The sequence below is a fragment of the Balaenoptera musculus genome, chromosome 9 (assembly GCF_009873245.2).
Source record: "Balaenoptera musculus isolate JJ_BM4_2016_0621 chromosome 9, mBalMus1.pri.v3, whole genome shotgun sequence".
NCBI classification, from domain to species: domain Eukaryota; kingdom Metazoa; phylum Chordata; class Mammalia; order Artiodactyla; family Balaenopteridae; genus Balaenoptera; species Balaenoptera musculus.
Window position 1 is genome coordinate 52677008 of NC_045793.1, and position 18059 is coordinate 52695066.

Here is an 18059-nt window from a genome sequence, read left to right on the forward strand (position 1 = left end):
TGTTCTCTACTCACCCTTCTTGCAATGATGTGAGATCATACAAAGGCTACGTGATGAGATGAAGTGAGGCCATAACTTTTGCAGCTTGAGATGCGACAGCAAAGCTAGCACGAATCTCTTTTTCCGTCTTCACAATTTCACAGATAGAAGGTTCGTCCTTTTCATAGATCTTCGCTCCCTCAGCATACTTTTTTTTTCCTTTCCTTACTAAGTTAAGAACTTTCACCTGTTCACTTAAAGGGCGCACTTTATCGCTTCTCTTTGGTATATCCGGGTTGCCGGCATCACTACTCTTTTGCTTTGGGGCCATTATTAAGCAAAATAAGGGTGGATTAGAACACAAGACAGTTGACCTGGTAACCTAGTCGGCTACTATGTGACTAATGGGCAGATACGCTAGACAAAGGGATGATACACATCCTGGGTGGGATGGAGCAGGACAGAGATTTCATCACACTACTCAGAATGGCACCCAACTTAAAACTTAAGAATTGTTTATTTCTGGAATTTTCCATGTAATATTTATGTACAGAGGCTGACAATGGAAAATGAAACCGCGGTAAGGGGGGGTACTGTTCCTCCTTTTTCTCACTCTGGCCTAGCAGGTAAGTGTTCTCACTGCTGCTGGCCTTGGAGTGTTGCACGGCCCTTGCTTCACTTAACCCAGCCTGTACCTCTGTAAGCGGTTCCTCTCTGGAGCTCTTCTCAATTCCCCATCCCAGTGCGCTCTCTGCTGCTAAGATCCCATTGATCCACATGGCTGCATCATTTTGGTCCTGAATGAAAACCCCTCCATCTTACTTCTGCTGTGTTGGAAGGAAACATAAGAAAACAATAAGTTCTGTGATACTGCTCTGTCCATGACAGACGCTGCAGTCAAAAGGGAAGGCCCTGCAGTACCTCCCCTGCCCAGTGACTATGAACACGTGCCAGGTAGCCCCTGTGCAGACTGAATCCTGGTGTGAAACCCACTGACAATGACACAGGGTTTTCTGTACCACATCTCCCTGCCTGTGCAGATTCACCAGCATGGGAAGGACAGAACAAGACCTCTGACAATGGCTCAACTGCTGAGACCATAGAGGGTAAATAAGAAGGAATAAAAATACAGATTATAGCATCACCACAAGGGGGCATTAGGCCAAGAAAGAGCTTGCTCAGTATTATTGGGACGGCTTTACCAGAACTTAAGACGATGGAGAAGAGACCTTTAGATTATGTGTGCCTGAGTCAGTCCCAGCGAATGGTCATGCTACTCAGATAAGCTTATTTCCGGAATCACATTGCTTGAATCATTTACCTTCCAGAAATCTGGCTGCAAAAGTGGTCATTCCTATCCTCACTCCCATTCTCGTGCTTCATTTCCCCCACTGTGGGAAAGACCCCCGTGATTGGTGCTCCCACAGGGGTGGGAATATCTAGGGAAAGCCTAATGCTGCCCAGATGGACTCAGGTGTCATCAGTTAAGTGAAAACAGTAATGTCCAAAGCAAGGCAGGAAGAGGAAGGCACCGGGAATATACATTTATTTTAAAGCTGTAATCTTTATGAAATATGCATGATAAGGTTAGCTGGTGGTATAATGCCTATTGCAGATATTTCCCTGCCTATTTGCAAAACCATCAACCACACTATGAAGTGGCACTGTGGGAAACACAGAAAGGAATAATAACAATTAATTGGGGCCCACTGTGTATTAAACATTGTATTTGAACTCATCCAATTCTAATGACAGCACTATGAGAGAGAGATTATTATCCCCATTTTACTGAAAAGGAAATAGAAACTCGAAGAGATTATAGAATCTGTCAAATCACACATAATAAGGGACGGGGCAGGACTATAACGGAGACCCTTAAGCTAACGTGGAAATAGTTAAAACTTTAAGCTACAGAGTACATGTTGGACATACTGGCTCTATATTTGTGAAGGCAGGACTGAGTACACCTATATATTCATATACAAAGTGTGTAGCCAGTATAATATATGACTGAGCCAATACAAGGTTCAAATGGGGGGAGAAGGAAATAAATGTAAGACTACTTAGAGAGAGAATTCTTGCTTCTGAGTCAGTCCCCATGGATGTGAGATTTGAGCCCAACTTTGAATAGCGGGGAAGGTTTGGGAGAGATGGGCCAAATGGTATGGGTCAACTCACAGGCATGGAAAAGTACCAGTTTTGAGCGAGTGCAGCAATTTGTCTGGGGACAAGCGTTCATAGGAGGAAGTAATGGGAAATGAAGCTGCAAAAGATTGAGAGAGACCAGCTATGAGGGAAATGACTGCAAGGCTACAGTGATTAGACTTCATGCTGTTAGAAAGGAGATATGAAATAATTAGGCAATGTTTCAGAAAGAGTGACCAGGCAGTCACATGACAGATGCCTGGAGAAGGAAAGTAACTAGATTTCTGAAGCCCAGGAAGAAGGCTTCACCGGTCATCAGGTGTGGAGTGAGAGAGGCCTGGATTCAGGTGGTGACTGCCAAGTGAGTATGGAAAGAAGGCATGAACAGAGACATTTAGAAGGGAAAATCAAGAGGATATGCAAGTAACTCATAATATTAATAATGATAATAATAGCTAACATTTATTCATTTCTACAAATGTTATTTAAATGCCTTCATTATACCAGGCACAGTTCTGGGCCCTGGGTATATAGCAATGAACAGGACAGACGGGCTGCTTCCCTCATCAATTTACATGCCAATGAATGAGATATATAATAAATAAATAACAGATATACAACAAACAGACAAACAAATGAAATATAACTTCAGGTGGGTAATTTGTGCAATAAAGATGTATAAAAGAGGGTTAAAGGGCTAGATAGTGAGGGGGCAGGGATCTTAGGTCAGAGTAGGTATCTCTGAGGATGAGACATCTGAATGAAGTTGGGGAGTGTGCAAGGTGAATAACTCTGAGGAAAGCATTCCAGGCAAACAGGGCGGGAAGTGCAAAGGCCCTGAGGCAGCTGCAGTCTCCCTGTGATCAGAACAGCACAGCCAGTGTTAGCAGAGGAGAGTGAGAAGAAGAGTGGGAGTGAGGTTGATGGACAGCAGGGGTTGAATGGTGATGGGCCTTGCAGGCCACAGTGAGTGTGCTTCACACTGTATTCCAAATGAGAGAGAAGTTGAAAAGTTTTGAGAAGGGGATATGATTTACATTTTTAAAAGATCATGCTGACCACTTCATGCAAGCCGACAAGGTGAAACAAGAGTAGAAGCAGGAGACCACTTAGGAGGTTATTACATTAATCCAGGTGAACGTTGCTGGAAGCTGGGACTGGTGGTGAAGGTGATGAGAAGCAGTAGGATTGGGGATGCGTTTTGAAGGCAGAATGAACAGGCCTTGGTGATGGGTTGTATGGAGTGTATGGAGTAAAGAAGGAAAGAAATTAAGAAGGTACCTCTGAGAAGCTTTATGCTCTTAGACTCCTTAAAACTTATCTTGGGGTGGGGATTTTCTTGATTCTTTGATTTTCCTAAATTCCAATCATGTAATCCATCAATAATGCCTCCAGAACAGATCTTCAATCTGTCCTTCCCTACAACCACACTGGTCCATACACCATCATTTCCTTCTTGTACTACTGCAAATGCCTCTTGGCTAGCCTCCCTGCTTCTGCTCTTGCCTCTTTCCTGACAAGCAATTCTGTAGAGAATCTATGGATTTGACTGGCCTTTGCTAAAACTTCTTTAGTAGATTCTTGGAATAAGCAGCATTTAGAATAAAATCCAAATTTCTCAACTAGGTTTACAAAATCTTACATAACCTGGTCCCCTGTGGCTTTGCTGACTTATCTCATACCACTGCTGCCCTTGCTCACCGCCCTCCCAGTCACTTCCAGTTTCTCAGACACACCAAGCCCTTACTCTTTAGTTCCTCTGACCAACCGGTAGGTAAGCTTTCTCTTTGTATCTTCAGGGTCCAATCCTTCATATTATTCGGCTCTCAGCTTAAGTGTTACCTCCTCAGTCAGCCTTCCCGATCACCCAAGTCATTGTTAATTTGAAAGGAACGGTCTAATTTCCTTCCCCTGGAATCTGCACTGACCTTAATGACTTGCTTGACCAATAGAATGCAGTGAAAGTGACACTGTAGGACTTCTGAAGCTAGGTTCCTTGCAACATCTGCCTGGGCCTCTTGGAACACCCTCACCTGGAGCCCTGAGTTGCCACATAAGAAGCCTGACTACCCGGACGCTGCCAGGCTGGGCAGGCCATGTGCAGGCTCTCCAGACAATAATCCCAGCCTTCCAGCCACCCCTCCCAGGCACCAAATATCTAAACAAGACCAACCATCGGCTGAGTATCACCCAGACAACCCCATGTGGAGCAGAAGACTCACTCACCTGAGCCCTCCCCAAATTTCTCACCCACGAAATTGTGAGATAGTAAAATGGTTGTTTTGTTAAGCCACTAAGCTTTGTAAAAGTTTGTTATACAGTAATAGATAACTGGAACATTATCACAATATTTTAATTCTTTGTATAATATTTATCACTATCTGATATTTTTCTCACTTATTTACTCTATGTGCCAACTATTTTTCTATGTATGTATGTATCTATCTATCATCTAGTTATCTGTGATCTCGCTATTTACTGTCTATTTTTCCTCCACTAGAATATCAGCTTCATGAGAGCAGGGACCTTATCTGTCTTGTTTACTGCTGTATCTTTGACACCTAAATCGCTACCTATACACAGATAGGTGCTCCATAAACACTGCTGAACAAATGAATCTCTGCATTTCTGAATATCCATCTCTTAAGGGCAGCAAGGGTGAAATGAGTACAACAAACACATACACCCACACATACAAATGCAGAGAAGAAAACCTGGGTAAATACCTCCAAATATTACCCTCCAGGTTCCCAGAGCTGGCAAAAGGCAAAGCCTGGGTTTAAAACCAGATAATTTGATTTTCTATCTGTACTCTTAAATGATATGCTCTCCTGTAAAAGAAACAAGAGTGAGGGAACAGTTAATGATATTTCCAAGTTTACATACTTTGATAGAACTGGAAAGGGAGAGAGGGAAGGAGGGGTAGGAGGAAAGCAGAACCAGAGGAGCTCTCCCTAACCCTCACTTTTTCATTTCTAATTTACCATTTCTAGGGCAGACAATTGCTATGGATTTTAAAATAGCAATTTAATTTATTATATTTAATTTCTAGATTATTTCATTAATTTTAACAGATTTTGGCTTCCTGATAGTTTTCTTAGTGAATAATCATATTAATGATGAAAATAAAATTTTTGGATTTTCCTATATGTTTACTGATAATTTCTGTTTCATCTTATTGCATTCATTAAAATTTCCAAAAATAATATTGAATAATAGTAGTGATAGCAAAGATATCTGTTCTATTCTTGATTTAAAATTCCCTCATTTAATATGACATTTGCTTCCTGTTTTTGGTATAGTCTTCTTCAATTCTAAGAACTGTAGCTTTCTTTTATTCTTTTTTACATATTTTTTAAAACTAAGGATGGTTCCTGAAATGAGTCAAATATCTTTCTTAGTATCTATTAATCATGCAGTTTTTGTTCTTTAATTTGCTAATATGATGAATTATATCAACTGATTTCTTAATGCAGAACTATCCTTACATTCTAGAATAAATTCTATTTTATCATGACTATTATTCTTTGATATGATAATATTCTACTTTGGAATTCTGCATTTTACTCATAAGTGAAATAGTTCTATGTTTCCCTATTTATGTCCTATGTTTCCCTATTTATGTTCTGTGTTTTTAAGATTTTAATATGAAGATTATGCTAGAGTCCCTGTGGTCTGGAATGGTTTAAATAAATATTGAAATGATTTGTCCTTTAAAGAGTAGATAGAGCTCAGCTATAAAACCTTCTGGTTCCAGTTCTTTAAAATAAATGATCTTAAATTATTGTTCCTGTCTTTATTGGTCTGTTCACGTTTTGTATTGCTTCTTCAACCACTTCTAGTAGATTTTTTAAACTAAGAAATTATCTGTTTCCCCTAGATTTTTAAATTTATTGCCTTACACTTACATATACTCTTGCCTTTTAATTTCTATAATCTCTTCAGGATCCAGGATTCAGTCTCATATTCTCATTTCTCACATAGTATATACTTGTTCTTTTTATCCTCACTCAGACTTAACAGAAGATTATTTTATTGTTCTTCCCATAGAACCAACTTTTGGTTTTATTTTTCCTTTCTACAATTTTTTTGTTTTCTATTTTGTTGATTTCTACTTTTATCTTTATTATTTACCATATTCTAGTTTCTTTTGTTTTACTTGGTTGTTCTTTTCATAAATTCTTATGGTTGAGTAATTATTTAATTTCCTCTTATTTTTTCTTTAAAATTTTTTGCAGCTCTAAAATTTTCTTTGACTAGAAGTTTATCTATGCTGATAGTCTTTTCTATGGGCTATTTATACTTTGCCTCTTTCTAGATAATATATAATTTTACTTTTAACATTTTTTTGATACAGGGGTTATTTCTTTTTATTCTTCCTTCCCAAATTAATTTGGAAGTTCTAGTATGTTTTTCATTTCTTCTAGTGCATACTTTTCCTTCTTAGTTGTCAGGATTCAACTTTTATTCATCTATTATTACATCAAAAATGCTACTAACAACATCTCTCTTCAAGGTGTTTTACTTCCTCACTCCTCCATACCCTACTTCCAATCATGTTTGGACTTCTCTTAATGCTTCCAAGAGCATAGATGAGAAAGGATTGTTGAGTTGCTATATTAAGCCCATAGCAATTGTCTGCCCTAGAAATGCTAAATTAGGTATGAAAAAGTGAGGATGAGCGAGTGTTCTATTCCCTATAGTGACAGAAACTGTAAAATATCTATATAAGTTGAAAAAGAAAGTTTTAACATGTATGTAAAAAAATTATAAATCTTATTGAGGGACATAATACAAGTTCTGAACACATGAAGAGGCATACTATACTTCCCATATTGATAAATGAATTTATTGTAGTTGTTATCATATCTTATTTTCTTAAATAACCACAATACTATACCAGAATTAACAATAATTCTTTCATATTATCTAATACCCAGCCTATATTCCAATTTCCTCCATTGACCCTAAAACATCTTTGACAGCTTACAGTGTGACTCAGTAAAGATCACTTATTGCATTTGGTCATCATGTCTCTTGAATCTCTCTTAACCTTGAGTGGAATCCCCACCCCCATGATGTTTTTCCATGGTAGTGATCTGTTGAAGAGGCTGGCCAGCTGAATCACAGACTGTCCCACCTCCTGGGTTACTTCCTTGTAGCTTTCCTTATTGTCGCTGTATTCCCTGTAAACTGAAGTTAGATCTAAAGGCTTGATTAGATTGAGGCTAAGCACTTTGGGCAAGAGATTTCGCAGGGGACGCACCACATCAGGGGGCAGATAATGTCTGAAGTCCACTATTACTGGTTCTAGGATTGTTCATTGGGTCAACGTGGCAATAACCTCATCCTACACTGTAAAGCTGTGTTTCCCAGCTGTGACCAGTATGTCATTTATGAACAAATGACAAATATTCTGGTGACATGTAAACATACATTTCTCCATTCACCTTTCCCCAAATTGCTTTGGCATCTACTGATAATCTTAACTTGAATGAATTTTTTTCATCATGGGTTGAAAAATGGCAATTTTTTAGTTTTATCATTTGTACAACATTTATTACCTGGAATTCTTCTCTAAGACCTGTCCCTCTTCATTAAGGTGGTCCCTATCCAGGTATTCCCCACTTTTTGAAAGGTCACTTTAAGCCACTTCACTTTTATGATAGACCTATATTAGCACCTGTTCTGGCTAATGGAAAGAGATTCAAAGAAGATTTTCACTTTTAGGAAAAAAGGCGAAAAATGAAAATAGCATTCAGCGTGTTTCACAGCCAGTGGTTACAGAGGCAGCAGGCACTCTGAGCGGTGAGAGCGGCCCTGCCAAGCTCCTTCCCCTGGAACCACACTCAGCATCTCAGCATCAGGACGCCCTAGCTTTGAACTGTGTCTGTGAGCATCTGTGCTTGATCTCGATTTATTTTGTGCACCTGTTAGCAAGATGTGTCCTTTGGTAATTGCTTCTTCACCTTAATGCCATTTCGGCTCAGAAAGGGTGCTACTTTCGGATAGCGGGGGAAACCTTTAGAGAGTACATACTGAAAAGGCAGGATAAGTCACTAATTCCTTCTGCTTCATTAGCAATTTTCGGAGGAAGGAATAGGTCTAAAACCTACCTCCAATGATGACTCATGAAGTTCCTCTTTTCTTTCTTACTTCAAAAAATTTGGCTTTCTCTTTTTCTGTATCCACCTAGCTCCCTAGCTCCCTGCCTACCTATCAGGGAAAACAAGTAGCCCCTGATATCCGAGAATAACCTGATACCCACAGCCAGGCCTCACGTCCTTACAGATGGGCCTAATGCTTACAGCTGAGCCGTGCTGCTCTCCTCTTGGAAATAAACAATCTCACAGAACAGCCACTTCAAAGTCGCCGTACAACCCACAAAATACCAAACACGCCCCTCTGGCGGCTAATATGAGTGACTTCTGCTTTTGAGCCATTTCAGCTTTATCCCCGCTCTAGTCCGCCTTCCCTGTAGATAACATTTATGAGATATTCAACCATAGTATTGCCTCTGCTTTCTGGCAACACCCAATTTAGAACAAACTCCGTAGGCCTGCCCCCAAGTTGCCCAACCAAAGCCCAAAGTTCATATTAGGTTCTTTCTCATACTCTGTTCCTGAGATGCCTCCTTCACTGACCCTCTCACCTGCTTCCCCATGGTGTACAGTCTTTCCTTGCTGCAGTGAGTGAGAAAAATAAATTCAACTTGTTCAATTACAGGTGCCCCTGATGGCCTTTTGATGAAGGAATTGAAGAACATATACATATATATGTATGTATTATATGGTGTGTTTCAACCCATTTCAGTTATTATTCTTTTTGATGCTTAAATTATCCCAATTTTGTTAGTGAGAGATCCTTCAAGCCAGCTTAAATGACTCTTTGGCAAGACACCATTAGTCACTGAAAGCATCCTTGTGTTTAGGCACACAAAGATGTCCTAAGCTCATTAGGTATATTCCCTGTCCCAGATCTGGATAAAAATTAAAAGAGTAATATGACCCAATGACTTCTAGGATGTGGTAAGTCAAATACTTTCATAGCTTGATGGTTGAAGTTGAATTTTTATAATGTTTTGGGAAAGAACTGTAAGATATTTACTAATAATAGTTAAAGCATTCATACTTACTGACTCAGCAAGCCCAATTTGAGAATCTAAGAAAAAGAAACAAAAGTAAGAGAGTGTAAGAATTTATGCACAAGGATGTTTAGTGCAACATTGTATTGGCAAGAGAATGGAAACGGAATATCCGTCAAAGAGAAATGGGGGACTAAATTACGGTCCATAATATAGAGTATAGAATATAAGGCAGCTATTTTTTTTAATGAGGTAGAGCTATAGCTAGAAAATATCCATGTAATACTGATAAACAAATGAACCTTTTTGCAGTGCGATATACATGCAACATAGTCTAATTTGGAGGGAAAAAAATCATCCTATGTTTGTACTTTTGCTTGAACACGAAGGAGGAAGTTTATTACACTCAACTCAAAGGAGTGGGAATGGATTCAAAACATCTTTCATTTGTTCTAGTGTGCAGCACATACATATTCCTTTTTCATTTACCAAAAAAAGTAAAATATGAGGAAAAATAAGTAACAATAATCAAATTAAAAAATGGAATTTGATTTAAATAGCTTTTTGTTTATAACCAATCTATAAGACAAAAGATAGACATTTTAGGGAGTTAGTTTCTTAACAAGGGCCTGGGTTTCTCCCAGGAGGCTATGGCATCAAAGCCTCCATCTGGCATATTGAGTCCCAGGTCTCAAGTTAAGAGCTCTTGTGGCTTCGATCGAGCTACTCTTATTTCTTCAACCCACTGTAATAAAGAGAAAAGGACTTGACTCAATTAATGAGGAGAGAGTTCACCTTGTAGCATCATAGACTGCCCGTAACTAAAGTTTGCATTTGGCTGTTGACCAAAAAATGTACAAACATGGAAATTTTATGGGGCTGGGGACAAAACCACTCTGGGAAAAGTACCTAAAGTCATTATATTTTTGTGATTTAAAAATAAATTAACAGAGCTTTTCAAAGATATGGGCACTAAAGTTAAATGGAAAAGAAAGCTGAAATGAGAAAAAGGTTCATCCTTACCAGAGCAGAAGGACTTTCCGCCCAAGTAATTTCCGTTTTCCAGGTGATTGGGTTTGCATTCTGGCTACACTTATGCAATAGTTCTATGTATGAGTAATTTTAGAGTTCCACTCAGCAATTCTAGCTCCACTGATAAAGCCTTCTCGTGGGTGAAATAGTATGTTTACCTTTATCAAAAATGCATTTCCATATGAGAGTAATTTGTGACAAACATAAGAAAAATAGAGATGCTATAAACAAGCCAGGGCTCTGCTCATGGCCATGAGAGCTTTCAGCAATCACATATTACATAGTTTAAGTATAGTTTTCTGATGGCACAATAGCCCCGAGCAGTTTTTTATGTTTCGTTTTTAAGACATGAGGCATTATCCAGCAAGTACACTGCCTGCAAACCTAACGTTACAGGAACAGCAAGCCTAGTCATTCCCCTCTTTCTCTGAATACATTCCCCATGTATCTTGCTGTGGTTTCAACAGAGCTGAGAGGAGGCGACTCTCCCCATGTTCAATCTCATGACATAGCTGTAACAGCTGCTGTCCTGGGCACCCATTTGTCACATTTCCTGCTTAAATACCTTCAATAAATTAGTTATGGGGGCGGGCAGGAAGTAGGGAATGGTGAGTAGTGAATCTTCTCCCCAAGCAAAACTACTTAAAATTTCAAGTTTCACCTGGGACCAAATATTCTCTGTAACTCACCTAATTTCTTCCATTGGTGACTGGGGTTGTTGTGCTACTTGCCTTCCCTTATTTTACTTAAATCTTAGAGAGTATCCTTAGTCAAATAAGTTTTGTCTTCTATCAAAAAAATATTTCTCTAACTTTACTATCCCTGGGGCATACCACTCTCCCTTCCCTTTCTTCACTGCACACCCCCCGCCATGGGGTTGATGATAGCATTGGACTGTGTGCTCCATATCCCTTCTCTGCTAATGTAACCCCCTCCTGCCTTCTATTCTTTGGATGGTAACCTCTATTCCAGTCTTGGCAAATACCTGGTAGATACTTGAGGCTATACTTTCAATCTACAGAAGCTGGCACATGAGACTTACCATTCTAGGTATAGGATATTTTTTCTTTTCCATTTTAAATGATTTTTTTATATAAACTAGCACAATGCCAAGCACATAGCAGACAATACATATTTGTTAAACTAAATATTCTCAGTCATAAATCTGACTCTTACATACAAAGCTTGGGGTGATGTTGCCCATTGTGAATAGATGAGAATGATGCGATCAGGAGATATGGGTTATAAAGAGTCAAGGTAACACACAAATGCTGCAATCAATGAGCAATTTATCAGCACCTGAGTCACTTTGCCATTAGTTGGAGATCTATTTTAACCAGAAAGTGGTCCCTACAGGTTCCAACTAAGGCAGTTGAAAGGAATGCACACTTAAGATAATCTCTCCCAATAGATTTTAGGGTCAATTCTATGAAAGGAGCTTATCTAAGTATCTAGAAAATAAGTCGGGCACAGAAATAACTGCTCACTTCTAGAAATGGATAAAAATACATGCTGGATACATAGAAGAGAGCAGTAATTTCATTCATTTTATTATGAGTATATTTCTATAGACCATGACTGGCTGGTAAAACATTCTTACTTATTGAATCTTGTACCTATTTGCATGGATATTTGCAAATAATAGCAACAGCAAGCAACATTACTTCTAAAAGTCCAAGTGCCTTATATAATTCATAGTGTCAAAATCATATTATTTTAACAGATATAATCCAAAAGGATATGTTAGAACAAAATCCAAATGTTTTCTTTTAACTAAAAATGTTGGAGGTATAGGATGAAAATGGCTATAGCAACTTGAGTTCAAATTTCCACAATGCCCAGGGAGTTGCACAAATTCTCAGAGCCTTGATTTCTAAATCAAAAGAAGATTTATACTCATGAGCTTCCACTATACACCGGTCAAACTTTCCTCTTAAAATTCTTCCCAATTTAGCAAGACCTTCCTACACTCCCTAGATGTGCCAGCTGGCTAAGGATTATAGAGATTGCATTTATGCCTGCCCATCTTTCTGCCCTTAAAGCATGGAGAGTTCTGCCTCCTTTATTTTTTAACTTGTATTTCAAAATAATAATAGTCATAAAAAATAGCAGTTACAAAGAATGCCTCAATACCCTTCACCCAGATTCTCCAAATGCTGATATTTTACCAAAATTTCTTTATCATCCTCTCTCTATACATACATATATATGTAAAGTATTAATATATAGATATATATTTTAATGAACATTTGAAACTAAGTTACAGACATGCTTTCCCTTTACTCCTAAATACTTCAAGCTGTACTTTTCTAAAAAAAAAAAAAGACATTCTTTATATAACCACAGTATAAACTACAAAATCAGGAAATTATCATTGATACTATACTATTCTCTAATCTATAATACTTATATAAACCATTTTTCCCCCTAATGTTCTTTACAGAAAAAAGAAAAAAATCCAGTCCACATATTTTTAGACTCCTTTAATCTTTCATGAACTTAACAGTTTTGATGAGTACTGGTGAGTTATTTTGTAGAATGCCCCTTAGTTTGAGTTTGCCCAATGTATTGCTCATGATTAGATTTAAGTTATGTATATTTGGTAGGAAGAGCAGAGGATGATGTCATATCCTTCTCAGTGCATGATATCGGGAGGCACATGATTTGTGTTTGTTCCATTACTGGTGTTGTTCTCTTTGATTACTCAGTTTAGGTGTTGTCTGCCAGGTTTTTCCACTGTAATGTTATTGTTTTTTCCCTTGGAATTAAGAAGTAACTTGTGGGAAGGTACTTTGAAACTATATAAATATCCATTTTCTCAACAAATTTTCATCCTTAGCATCCATTGATGATTCTTTTCTGCTTCTTTTAAAGTTTCTTCTTGCATCACACAGTATTTTCTCAAGGTAAACTGATAATATCCTTCTTCTCCTTATAAAAAGCATTTTGTGATGGCTTGGGCAATTCTGTAGAAGTGCAGTTTTTGCTGTAGTAACTTTATCCATTAGAATGTTGTGAGAATTTAGTAGAAAAAAAATTAAGCTTTCTATTCCCCCCTTGCTTTATGTGTAGAATTAATAGCAGATAATTCTAGTACAATTAAACTAGTCCCATAATTCAGCAAAACTGTTAAGACCCATTGATTAAAATGTACTAACAGTAATTACTTAAAAAGACATGAATTTGATAAATCTCAAAATGGGCTTCCAGGGAAGAGGTGAAAGTGAGAAAATTAGAGATGACAAGCTAATGCTGTTGTTATTTAAATTCACAATAACAAAGGCAGGCCTGAATTATCTTGGCATATTTAAGATATACATTTTCTCGAGCAAGACAGTGAGTGAGAGAATGAAGCTCTCCATTTGAAATTAAATATTGATGACTAATTACTTTCCACACTCTCTTTCCTTGAGGTTGCTAGAGTAGTTGTTTCTTTGTTTTACAAATATTTATTTGAATCATAGGGCTTTCTGTTTTATTCTGCATAATCTCTTCATCTCTCAGGATGTTCCTTCACTGCCTTCAACTCTGGGAATGTAAATTTCACTCATGGGTGGCAACTGGAGAAAGAGTCATAGAAAAAGTGATGGAACTCCTACTGGGCAAAAAATATGAAATTATTCACTGGAACCAGAAATATATTCATTCAGCTCTCTTGAGATCACCTAAAAACCATTTGTGGCTATATTTTCTCTGAGGTTCCCAAAAGGGTATGGTTTTAAGGGTCTTTAGCAGTTGAGACAATACATCACCTCAATGACTTCAATGGAAGCTCTTTAATAATGTGGTCCATTCCTATGAAGCTCTGCTCCATCAGCAAAAAGCACCATATACCTGGAGAGCACTAGCCTTCAACCTTGGCTGTACATTGTAACCACCTGGCTCCCATTCTGACTTCTGATATTAGTAGTCTGGGATATGGCCTGGCATTCAGGGCTTTTAAAAGATCCCCAGGTGATTCTAACAGGCAGCCAAGGTTGGGAACCTCTGCTGTAGAAAGTTTTTATTTTCCCCTTCAGGCCTAAAAAATAAAATTCCTTATTTATGCAGATTTCTGTGACTCATTATACTTTCAGGATCCCCCATCTAATGTATTTCTATACATATGAGTGGACAGAAAAACAATTCAAGGCTGAGAACAACAGAAGATTCCCAAACAGCCATCACTGGGGCCAATATTATCCATAGGCAAATAGCTGCCTAAATAAGTGGTTTCAGAGGTACTGGAACGATGTCCCTAAAATAACTCCTTCCTGCTAACTGCTGGAAGTCCCTCAAAAGGAGAAAGAAACTTTTATTCCATATTTAGAATGAAGACTTAAAATGCAAACAGCTTGGGACAAGGTAACTCACTGTCTCATATCCAGTGGTTGACAAGAGAATACTTTCTGGGAGCAAGTTTAAAGGTGAACACACACAGAGACAGATGGCAGGAAGGAAATCTAAAAGAGGTGTGAAAGGGATGCTGAAAAGAGAGACCAGGGCTGCTTGGTCCTAGGACTGTCACCAAGAGAGACTGTGGAATCTCCTTCTTCAGCAATATATTCTAGCTGAGATGATTGCATATTATCCCACTTGAAAGAATGCTGGTTGCCTAAATAATATCTCAGATTTTAACTTTACTTTTTTTCTGATATACATTTCTACAAATGCTTTTTCTGCAAAAATTAATATGATCATGTGTTTTTTCTTCTTCAGACTGTTAATTTGTTGGATTACATTGATTGATTTTGAAAACTGAATTGCCCTTGCATTCTAGGGACAAACTGCACTTGCCATGGCGTATTGTTCTTTTTCATATATTGCTGGATTTGATTTTGTTGATGAATATTGCTGGAATATTTTGTTGACGAGGTTTTTGTTTATATTCATGAAGGACACTGGTCTGTAGTTTTCTTGTATTGTCTTTGCCTGGTTCTAGTATTGAGTTAATGTTGGCCTCGTAAAATGGGCTGGAAAATATTCCCTCCTCTTTTTTTTTCTGGAAGAAAGTGTGTAGAACTAGTGTTATTTCTTATTTAAATTTTTGATAGAATTTACCCATGAAACCATCTCAGCCTGCAGATTTCTTTTTCGGAAGGCCTTTAACTATTATAGTACTACAAGTTATCTATTTCAACATGGCTGAGGAATTGTTCCATTTAATCTAAGTTGTTGAATTTATATTTGTAGAATTGTTCATAGTATTGCCTATTATCCTTTTAATGTCTGTGGGGCTTGTAATGATTTCCCTTTCTTAATTGATGACAATGGTAATTTGTTTCTTCTCTTTCCCCCTTCCTCCCTTCCCTCCTTCCTTTCTTTTTCTTCCTTCTTTCCTTCCTTTCTTTCTTGTCACTCTTGCTTGAGGCTTACCAATTTTATCGCTCTTTCAAAAAACAAGATTTTGTTTCACTGGTTTTCCTTGTTTTTCAGTTTTCAATTTCATTGATTTCTGTTCTTTATTATTTCTTTTCTTCTGCTTGCTTAGGTTTTATTTTGCTCTTGTTTTCTAGTTTTTTAAGGAGAAAGTTGATTGATTAAAGACCTTTTTTCTTTTCTAATGTAAGCATTTAATGGTGTAAATTTTCCTCTAAATAGTACTTACTTTTCAGAGCCCTCCAATAGCTCCTCATTGCATTCTTTCCAGGTTTTATAGCTGCATTCAGTGAGAGACACATGATGGAATATGCTTACTCAGAACCAGCTAGTCTTTTTTTTTTTTTTTTTTTTAATTTATTTATGGCTGTGTTGGGTCTTCGTTTCTGTGCGAGGGCTTTCTCTAGTTGCGGCAAGCGGGGGCCACTCTTCATCGCGGTGCGCGGGCCCCTCATTATCGCGGCCTCTCTTGTTGCAGAGCACAGGCTCCAGAAGCGCAGGCTCAGTAATTGTGGCTCACAGGCCCAGCCGCTCCATGGCATGTGGGATCCTCCCAGACCAGGGCCCGAACCCGTGTCCCCTGCATTGGCAGGCAGACTCCCAACCACTGCGCCGCCAGGGAAGCCCCCTAGTCTTTTTAAATAAAATTTTTCCAGGAGTCTTCTGTCAAAGAAAATGTCTCTATTGCACATTATCTGAGCACATAATGTGTTTCATTATTTAAACAAGATAAAAGTGTGGCACTTTTCTGGTGATTTGCCAGAAGTGCATGCTTAAAGCTAATGGTTATCATGAAAAACTTTTTTTATGATTAGTGCTTAGCTTTTGCACAATTTATTATTAATTATTCCTCCAAACTCCTGTTAGAGAGGAAAATATTATTAACTGTTGTTAGGAAGAAAAAGCCAGGGGCCTCACAAGAAAAGTCTTTTGGCTGGAGCCTGAACTGATATATTCTCTAGCACAGAGTCGTTCCTCAGTTGTGCCCAGTCTACTCACAAGCCTATTAGAGGCATTCTTCATTTCTGTTACAGTGTTTTCCATCTCTAGCATTTCTTTTGTTTTTTTCCTTGGATTTCCTCTCTCTGCTTACATTGCCCATCTGTTCATGCATGTTGTCTACTTAACCCATTGGAGCCCTAGGCATATTAATCATATCATGTTTTAAATCCCTGGTCTGATAATTCCAATATTCCTGCCATGTCTGGTTCTGATGATTGCTCTGTTTCTTCAAATTGTGTTTTTTGCATTGTAATTTTTTCTTGCTAGCCAGACATGATGTACCAGGCAAAAGGAGCCGCTATAAATAGATCTTTAGTGATGTGGTGGTGAGGTGTTGTGGGGAAGGAAGCTTCTACAGTCCTATGATTAGGTCTCGGTCTCTCAGTGAGCCTGTGCCTTTGGACTGTGAACTTCACAAGTGTTTTTCAGTTTTTTCTCTCTCCTTAGGTGTAACAGGATGGCTAGAGTGGGCTAGAGTTGGGTATTTCCCTTCCTTCAGGTTAGCTGGACTCTGATAATCCATGTTAGGCTCTGTTTAACTAATTTCTCCTGAGGGCAGGTTTCTTTAGAAGAACAGAATGCTCTGTTGTGTTTCACAAAGGTTCCTTTCCCTTCCCTCTGCCAGAAACATGAGGGGATTTTTCTCCCATATTTGTTGTGCGAATCTGGTCAAGCTTCTGGAGGTAAATCTCACAATATTGTGGTGTCTCTGTATGACTGGGTCCATCAGGAGTTTTCAATTCTCAGATCTGTACACACTGAGCCTCCAGCAATTCGCCAATTACAGTTCAGGTTTGCCTACCCCACGCCTGGTTCCTGTGGCCATTACTGCTTGTGAGTCTCTGCTCCAGAGCTGTGACTCCTGGTATTCACCTGTCTCTCCAATCTTGGGGGCAGTGGTTTGCCCTGTGACCTCCCTTCTCTTTCAGATCCAAGAAGAGTTGCTGCTATTTCAGTCTGTTCAGCTTTTTAACTTGTTGTTAGGATGGAGAGGTGACTTCCAAGCTCTGTATGTGTGGAACTGGAAACTTGAAGTCCCGGCTGGAGCCTCTAAAGTTTCAGTCCATGCCCCCAATTCAAATGGCACGAGAGAAAAAATGGATCCTCTCTAGACATTCCTATGGCCCACCTTGCTGACTCCCCAGTCCATTTGGTTGGACCTAGAAACAGCAAGTGGACTCAGATGAACTGAGGTAGCTGATCTTATTGCACACAGTTATTTTTCAGTGTTTATAAAGGAAACAAAGTAAGGGAATAAGCCAGGTTTATGCTTCCAAACCCTGAGGCTGCAGACTGTTGCTCCTACTCTCCTTTGTCAATGATACAATGATACTTTACCATTTTCTTTCTAACCCTATATGTTTTCATGCTTAGTATTTGCATTTGCTAAGAAGGCATCATTCTGGCTTCTAAGCTATCTTTGTAGTCATGGTCATGTTTCTCTTTATTAATTCATATA